This window comes from Sinocyclocheilus rhinocerous, unplaced genomic scaffold (genome assembly GCF_001515625.1).
Source record: "Sinocyclocheilus rhinocerous isolate Xijiao unplaced genomic scaffold, SAMN03320098_v1.1 scaffold6873, whole genome shotgun sequence".
NCBI classification, from domain to species: Eukaryota; Metazoa; Chordata; class Actinopteri; order Cypriniformes; family Cyprinidae; genus Sinocyclocheilus; species Sinocyclocheilus rhinocerous.
In genome coordinates this window covers 6,747-16,444 of record NW_015663024.1, presented here as the reverse complement: position 1 = coordinate 16,444, position 9,698 = coordinate 6,747, and the positions used below count along the sequence as shown (strand labels likewise).

The 9,698-nt window shown below is 36.7% G+C and overlaps 2 pseudogenes; both read right to left on the bottom strand.

The window, feature by feature from the left end:
- LOC107728742 (zinc finger protein 883-like) overlaps positions 1-1,912 on the bottom strand; it is a 4,171-nt pseudogene extending 2,259 nt beyond the window's left edge.
- A 1,020-nt stretch (positions 1,913-2,932) lies between these two features.
- Positions 2,933-5,408, bottom strand: LOC107728741 (zinc finger protein 501-like; annotated as a pseudogene).
- Between the last annotated feature and the right edge of the window lie 4,290 nt (positions 5,409-9,698).

The window sequence follows — 9,698 nt, the reverse complement described above, 5'->3', positions numbered from 1 at the left end:
GCAAGAAACAGTTAATCAGAACGTTAGCGCAACACAACGGTATGAAGTCAACGAGGCTCAAAGGCACCAGATGAGTGTTTGGGGCGGTCCTTATATCTGGGTAGGGTGTCACCATCACCAATTCAAAGTCTGTTTTTGGTTTATCTGAAATCACAGTTGCTCAGTGTGAAGCCTTCGGAGTCGGACGGTGCATTTTTATATGTGCCACTAGATGACTTGATTTGAAGAAACTCTTTCCACACTGAGTGCAGCGATACGGTCTCTCTCCTGTATGAAGTCGCTCGTGTGCTTTCAAGGATCCCGACTGACTGTAACTCTTGTCACAAAGCGAACACTTGTACGGTCTTTCTCCAGTATGAATTTTCTGGTGCTCTTTCAAGTTGGTGGCTTTATTAAACGTCCTGCCGCAGTCTGAACACACGTACGGTCTCACGCCGCTATGCAGCTTCTGGTGCACTTTAAAATAGTCCAGCCGTGCAAAACTCTTTCCGCACGAAGAACACAAGTGAGGCCTTTCGTTTGTATGAGCTTGGAGGTGGTATCTTAGAGCGGACGCAGATGGACATTTTTCGCCACACCGATCGCAGCTGAAAGGCTTCGCTCCAGAATGCGAGCGCAGGTGGCTGTTGAAATTGTGAGCCCAGTTAAAACTCCTTCCACACTGAGGGCAAATAAAGGACTTGATGCCAGTGTGGATTCTGGAGTGGTTCTTCAGGCTGTCGTTACGTGTGAAACCGCTTCCGCATTGCTGACACACGAACGGTTGCTCTCGAGCGTGAATTCTTACGTGATTATTCAGGTGTTCCTTTTGCGTGAAAGTCTTCGCACATTGAGGACAGGTGTAGGGTTTCTCTCCAGTGTGGACTCTTAAGTGCACGTTCAGGCTGTATTTACGCGTGAAGCTCCTCTCGCATTGCGGACAGATGTACGGACGCTCTCCGGTGTGAATTCTGATGTGACTAATGAGGCTTCCTTTCTGTGTGAACGTCTTTTCACATTGAGGGCAGGGGAAGGGGTTTTTGGCTTCTGTTCTTTGGGAGAAATGATTTTCTGCAGTAATGAAATCTTCCTCTTCGTTCAGTTCTAAATGTTCCTCCTCCACTTCCATCAGGTCTATAGATTAGCATATGAAATAAATCTTTAAAAAGGAAAATTAATGAGGTCAAGTATGGAAGCCTGTTTCTGCCACGGGATAAGAAATATACTTTTTATTTAAATCTCAATTGTGACTTTTTTCCTCACAATTATGAGTTTATACCTGACAATTCTGACTTTTTTCTCGCCATTCTGAAAATAAACTTTTAAAATTCTAGACTTTTGTTCTCAGAATTGAGTTTATATCTTGCAAATCTGAGAATTGTGCGTTTGGGTTTTAAACAGGTAATTGTGACATTTTATCTCACGATTGAAACTTTTTTCTTGCTTTAGCTATTTTAGCTATATCTCACAATTCTGAGGATAAAAAAACTCATAATTGTGAGGAAAAAGTCAGATATAAATTAAATAAATTAAAAAGTCAGATTTGTGAGATGAAAAGTCGCTATGACCTTTTATTTTTTATTCTGTGGTGAAAACGGGCTTCCATCGTCAGGCATTTATGTGAAGGAAGGTAATTGCTATACAAGGTTATGTTCATTGAAATGCATTCCATTTACCTATCTCTATTTTATTTGACAGTTGCTATGATTTTAGAACTACAGCCGCCTTATGTTTGGTTTACCTTAATGCTCTTCAGTGGAAGTCAGCAATGAAGAATCAAGAATGGACACCAACCTGTTTGTTCCTCAGTATCTTCATGTTTTATTCTGGATGTTTCTGGATCACGCATATTGTCAATCTCCTCTTTAATAAACTCCATCTTTATCATAATATGTCAGACAGCTGTCAGAACTGCAGTTTTCATGCTGCTGCCGCAAACCCTTTCTGCACTGTCGTGAACATCTGCCGTAGCGCGCATGCGTGCATTGAGCAGCAGCTGTTATTCGCTCGTCTTCCTCCAGGGGGCGAAGAAAGCTAAAACTCCTTTGATGCAGATTCAAATCTCAACCCTTACTTTTACTGGACCCAGACACTGACATACGTCTGCAAGATGTCTGTTAAAGATCGCTTCATCTGGAAAGCATCTGATAGACGTCTTTAAGATGTCAGTTTTACATGCATTCTAAATCATAAACATAAAGACATCTTCTAAACGTCTATTTGACATCTGATAGGAAACGTCCTATAGACGTATTGCAGATGAGCAAACACTCTTGCAGATGTAAACGTCACCGTGTGCTATCAGGAGACGTTTGCAAACAAAGGATATAATAGTTTTAATCTATTTAATCACAAAACAAGGAGAGTCTGCTTTTAGTTATTATGCCGCCCGCAGTTGGAATCGGCTTCCAGAAGAGATCAGATGTGCTAAAACATTAGCCACATTTAAATCCAGACACAAAACTCATATGTTTAGCTGTGCATTTAGTGAATGAGCACTGTATTTTATGTATAATCTTTTTCTATTCTTAACTGTTTTAATCAGGGCCGGACTGGGACGCAATTTCAGGCCGGGAAATCTTACACTCATCCAGGCCACACACAAAAAAAGGGGCCAAAATTTTATTTTTTGGGGTACAACAGCTTGTCATTAGAGCAGTACTCTTAAAAAGGACATCTTTGTACCATGGAAAATAATTAAAGGTTCTCTCTTGCACTGCACCTTCACTTCCCTTTCCCTTTTCGTCATTTTCCCCAATATCTCTGTCCCCCCTTATTTCTTGCCTTTCACTTCTTCACCAGCAGGTCTACTGTTATGAACAGAACTGTGTCCACCTTGTTGAAAACAACCACCTCATTTCAATTTGTTAGCACAGAATGTTATTTATCTTAAAAGGACTTAAGTACCCTAGATTTAGAACAAATTAGCTATCTCAAATGAAATAATATTTGCTCACTGTGACACAGAACAACGCTTTTCCGTATGAGTCACCAGACTACGTAAATGTTTGAAACTCTTTCCACACTGAGTACAGTGGTACGGTTTCTCTCCAGAATGAACTCGCTCATGTATTTTCAGGTTTCCAGACTGATTGAAACTCTTGCCACAATAGGAGCACTTGTAAGGTTTTTCTCCAGTTTGAACTCTTAAGTGCATTTTTAATTCGGCCGCTGTAATAAAGCTCTTCCCACACTCACAACACACATGATCTCTCTCACCGGTGTGTATTTTCTGGTGCTGTTTACAATTGCTCGGCTGTGAAAAACACTTTCCACAAAAAGAACAGACATAAGGCTTCTCATTTGTGTGCACCTTCATGTGTCGTCTGAGACCTGAGGATGAATTAAAATCTTTACCACACTGATCACAGTTAAACGACTTTCCTCTAGTGTGAACGTGCAGATGATTTTTGAGACTATCTGTATTTGTGAAAGTCTTTTCACACCGAGGGAGGTGGTACGGTTTCTCTCCATTGTGTTTTTTCTGATGCCGTTTATAAGTGTCTAGTCGTGAGTAACTCTTTCCACACTGTGAGCAGGTGTGCAGCTGTTTGGTTTCTGTTCTTTGAGTTTTGAAGTCACATTTCTCATCAGCTTCATTCGGTTCTTGTCTTCGCTCTTTCATCTCCAACCGGTCTAATAAACAAGTTAGAATCAGTTCAAGTGAACACTGCATTTATCATCCATACTTATTATTTTACAGCTACCAAAACAGTCAAGAATGAAGAATCAAGAATGGACACCAACCTGTTTGTTCCTCAGTATCTTCATGTTTTATTCTGGATGGTTCTGCATCTCTTATATCTTCAATCTCCTCTTCAACGAACTCCATCTTTAAAGGGGTCATATGATGTTGCTAAAAAGAACATTATGTTGTGTATTTGGTGTAATGAAATGTGTTTATGCGGTTTAAGGTAAAAAAAAAAACATTATTTTTCACATACTGTACATTATTGTTTCTCCTCTATGCCCCGCCTTTCTGAAACGCGTCGATTTTTACAAAGCTCATCGGTCTGAAAAGCGAGGTGTGCTCTGATTGGCCAACATTTGGGCGGCGTTATGCAAATCTTCCCACATAGTGAGGTAGATATGTGGGGGCGTGTTAGAACGAGCCGTTTTAGGTAGGCGTGGTTGACTCTTAACTTTTATAAAGAATATCTCTTTGGATTTGAGACTTTAGTCTTTGCAACTTTACAGATCTTCTTTATGCACCAAGAGCTTGTAACACTTCAAAGAGAAAGGAACAATTGAAATCGCATCATATGACCCCTTTAACAGTCACACAGATTTCAGCTGCTGCACCTGGAGTTTGTCCTTCTCTTGTAGGATGATGTGAATTCATGTGTTTTCAAGTGTGTGGACCGACTAAAACTCTTGTCACAATGTGAGCACTTGTATGGTTTTTCTCCACTATGAACTTTTAAGTGCCTTTTTAATTCATCAGCTGTAGTAAAGCTCTTCCCACACTCACAACACACATGATCTCTCACTTCATTGTGTGTTTTTTGATGCTGTTTACAACCGTCCAGCCATGAAAAACTCTTTCCACAGTAAGAACACACATGAGGCTTCTCATCCGAATGAACTGTCAGGTGTGTTTTTAGTTTTGATGATGAAATAAAATGTTTACCACACTGATAAAAGATAATGGCTTGATTCCAGAGTGACAGAGCATATGTTTACTGAGACCTGATGAACGAGTAAAACTCTTTCCACATTGATGGCATGTGTACGGTTTCTCTCCAGTGTGCATTCTTACGTGTGTGTTCAGATTTCCTTTGTGTGTGAAACTCTTTCCACACTGTGTGCAGTGTGTGTCCGCAGCAGGTGTGCAGCTTTTTGGCTTTTCTTCTTTGAGCTTGGCAGGTAGCTACAACATTCATCCTCTGCTTCATTCATTTCACGTATTTGCTGTTTCAATTCCATCCAGTCTAAAATAAGAATAGTATGTGATTAAAATCAATGCAAGTGAATCCTGATTTATTAGCAGAAAGCAACAGAGGTCTCTGCATAAAGTATCAGATCTTTGATGTGCCGAAGGTTAGTTCTGTCATTCTCTTGTTAATACAATTAAAATGTGGATGACAGCTGCTATACAAGGTTTGTAGGTCTGTATCGTTTATATATTGCTCAAATCAAGAATAGAAATCAACCTGTTTGTTCCTCAGTATCTTCATGTTTAATTCTACATGGTTCTGGATCACCCATGTCGTCAATCTCCACTTTAACAAACTCCATATGTCTCATATTTCAATCGAAATATGCGCTTGCGCATATACAAGGTTTGTAGGTCTGTATCGTTTATATATTGCTCAAATCAAGAATAGAAATCAACCTGTTTGTTCCTCAGTATCTTCATGTTTAATTCTACATGGTTCTGGATCACCCATGTCGTCAATCTCCACTTTAACAAACTCCATATTTCTCATATTTCAGTCGATTTCTCCTGTTATTTATTCTCAGGACGATCTTCCGCTTTTACATTATGTGGTAGTTTGTAAACCACTTTAAGGTGCATTTGCGCCACCTACTGGAGGGTAGAGCATTGTGTTTGTAAAAAAGGGAATAAATGACCCAAATCCTGTTATTCTGGCCTGCTGATTTTGATTTAATTTATAAGTGCATTATATACTTTATAAGTGCACTATACCTTTTTAGGCGTTATGCAGGAGAACTGCAAACAACCAACACAAAGAACAACAATTAAGAACAATACAGTTAGATATTGTCCATAATCTTAGGCCTAGAAACAGGGCCATCATGTTTAACTGAGCTGCTGAAAAGCCTCTTTGTCTCCTAAAGTTCCCTGTTTTCAGCTCATTCATTATGATGATGTCTGAGATCTTCTGTAAATTGGCACATTAAGCATTTGTTATCGGTGTCAACATGCTGCCACACTCTCTGCCAACATATTAGACGCTAATTAATAACATGATGCATTTCATTACATTAGTATTTAAACTTTAAATACTGACACAAAGAAAATTCTTTCACATGCAGGCCGGAGATGTACGGCATTTGGTGAAAATATTCCACAAATCCTCCTTCATTCACGATCGTGCTTCATTTGTTTCTATTGAAAGTACCAGCACTTGACTCTGGCGCACTCATCTCTTCTGCGCATGCTCAGTGCGTGCAGTGCCTTTATAAAGGGGCCGCATATTCTCAAGTAAATCACATCTCTGTACTGTTATGGATCAAATATACTATCATCATACATATGAATCAGTAAATCTACTAGTATTTCATTCTTCATTGCATTGGTTGACAACAAATCAAAGAGCATTACAATACATTTCAATAAATTAAAAAATAGAAATACTCAACATTGGTCTCTCTTTATATTCTCACAGACATATATCACTTTGTAGAACACAATAAAGCTCTTCCCAGACTCACAGCAAGATGTTGTTTCTGTTTAATTTTTCATAAATTCTACACTTAGCAAATTGTAAAGACTTGATGAAGAAATAAACTTTTTACCACACTGATCACAGTTAAAAGGCTTTTCTCCAGAGTGAATGTGCAGATGATAACTGAGACCTGATGCTGCAGTAAAGCTCTTTCCACACTGAGAGCATGTGTACGGTTTCTCTCCAGTGTGGATTCTCATCTGCTTCTTAAGGACTCCTTTTTGTTTGAAACTCTTTCCACACTGTGAGCAGGTGTGAAGCTGTTTGACTTTTTTTCTAGAAGTTTTGATCTTACAACATTTTATTTTGTTTTTACACAATGATTGGTAATTCTATAAGTACAATCTGTTGACTTCAGCAATTCTTGTTGCATTGTGACAGTTCAAGAATGTGAAAAGCACTTTTTATGTTTTTATTTTTTCTCTGAAGTTTGCACTCCTGTATCTCAATAAGTATTAAGGATATCTCAATAACCTTTTAGGTGGTTAATGGTTCTTAACAAACATTTCTTTCAATATTCTCAGTTTTTAAGGACATACTTCAATTCTAGAGATGTGGAGATATTAAATTGTTAAATTTTCAGTGTTCAGAAACCAAACGTGGGTCACTTTGCATAGCTGATAACTTTTTATTTTAAAGAATAATGTCTGAAGAAGATATAATGTTGAAACTAGAAATGTAACTTTTTTCCCTCTATCAAAAAAACTGCATAGAACAAACCTGTCTTAATGCCAAAAATATGCTGTATGTTTGCCTGTATCTCATGAAGTATTAAAGATATCTTAATATGATTGTAGATTATGGTTCTTCACAAATTTTCCTTGATTCCTCATTTTTAAAGCCCTATATATTTCAATCCCAGCAATATGGGGATCGCAATGTGTCTATATGAGTATATTGTTGAATTTTACTCATTTTCATACAGCTGATACTTATTTAAAGGGGAATGTCTGAGGAAGAAATACTCTTGAAACTAGAAATGCATCTTCTTTTTTCTATCAAACCAAACCACATAGGACCTTAAAAATGAAGATACCAATAGAAAAGTATGTTAAGAATTAGTATCTAAGAGGATACTGAGATATCTTTAATATTTTTTGAGTTACAGGTCTGCAAACTTCAGGGAAAAAATACAAAAAGTGTCGTCACCATTGGAATATAATGCAGCAAGCATTGCTAAAGTCAACTGATTTTCATAGACCTACCAATATGTGAGTAAAAATATAATAATGATGCTGCAGTCTTTATAAAGTTATTTATAACTTTATAACTATATAACTAACTTTATAACTATTATATTTATCATTTATATTTTCACCCTGTAATTTATCTCATCTACAAAATATTGATTACGCAGTACATATTCATCCATAACATTTAATATTTTGGCTTTCATCTTCATTTGTGTATTTCTTTCATCAGAAAGAGCTGTGAACTGAATCCATGAAGTCTTTTGTTGGCAGGTGACTGAGTGATTGAGTTGACCAATGAAATCAGCGGTGGAAAAAAAAACACACACAAAACCAAAATATATAATGAATAATATATAATTGGTCTGAACAAAACCGGCAGACAGACTGAATGAAAATGCTAATTTATGCTATTTCAATGTCAAAAACATGCAGGAATGGTTTTTGTAGTCTTTCATAATATTTTTAATAGTGAGCTTTAACCTGAGGGGTAAAATATTAAAAACACACATCAACAGGTGATTATCACATAAAGTGTTGATCCTGTAGTTTGACTCAGTCTGTTGACACACAATGAAATTAGCTTAATGTGCCAATTTACAGAAGATCTCAGACATCATCATAATGAATGAGCTGAAAACAGGGAACTATTGGCTTTTTAGCAGCTCATTTAAACATGGCGGCTCTGTTTCTGTCAGACTATTGTTTCACTAATTGTCAGTTACACAGTGTTGTTTGCCAAATTTAATTGTATGCAAAAATTCTGCAATTACTTTGACAATACAAATGTACAAATATTGTGTCGCACCAATCAACCTGAAAAACTATCAAACTAACTGGATGAATGGATAGAATTTGCTCTTTGTGACAACATTTGGAAAACATTATGCTTTTTATGCTTTGTCATAAGAATCGCTAGGGTTTAATGCACACTGAGTACAGTGTTACGGTTTCTCTCCAGTATGAACTCGCTCATGTGCTTTCAGGCTTCCAGACTCAGTGAAACTCTTGTCACAATATGAGCACTTGTAAGATCTTTCTCCAGTATTAATTGTTTGATGCTGTTTCAGTTGGCTAACTCTAGTAAAGCTCTTCCCACACTTACAACACATGTGATCTGTCACTTCATTATGTGCATTTGCTGTTAAAAATATGTTAAAAATAACACTTTAGTAGCATATAAAACGGCTTTATAGGATGGTTGCTAATTTTTATTTATCCCAGGGTTTTATCAAAATGAAACAGGGCACAGGTTATATTATTCAATTAATATCTAATCAGAAATCTAACACAGATTACAAAAATCCATTAAATGTACAATATGTACAGGCTGAATAGGGGGTATATAAGAAATTGTGAAATTGTTTAGAAAAATTAATTTAGTTTCATTAAAACTCTGATTTAAACAACTTTACAGTTCAATTAATAGCTAAAACAAAAACAAGAAGTTCTATAAAATGATAAACCTCATTTCAGCCTAATAAATGATTATGCATGTTATATATAAAATATAATCGGTCTGAACAACAATGGCAGACAGGCTGTATAAAAAATGAAAAGTCACTATCTGACAAATGGCACTTACAGAAAAGCAGAAAAACAGCATTCCTCGTATTCAAAGCAGTTACTACTATAGTACGCTTAACACTACTTTAGGCATCATAAAGAGATCAGATGAAAAGAAAATGCCATCGAAACCAGATCAACATATATATATATATATATATCATATAGCATTATATCTTCTTCAGACATTCCTCTTTAAAATAAAAAGTTATCAGCTATGCAAAGCGACCCACGTTTGGTTTCTGAACACTGAAAATGTTACAATTTCATATCTCCACGTCTCTAGAATTCAACCATATATGTTCTTAAAAAATGAGAATATTTAAAGAAATGTTTGTTAAGAACCATTAACCTCCTAAAAGGTTATTGAGATATTTTTAATACTTATTGAGATACAGGAGTGCAAACTATAGGGGAAAAAAAACATAAAAACTGCATTTCCCATTCTTGAACTGTCACAATGCAGCAAGTATTGCTGAAGTCAACAGATTGTACTAACATTGTGTAAAAATAAAATAATGATGCTGCCATCTTTCCAGTCTTTTTTTCC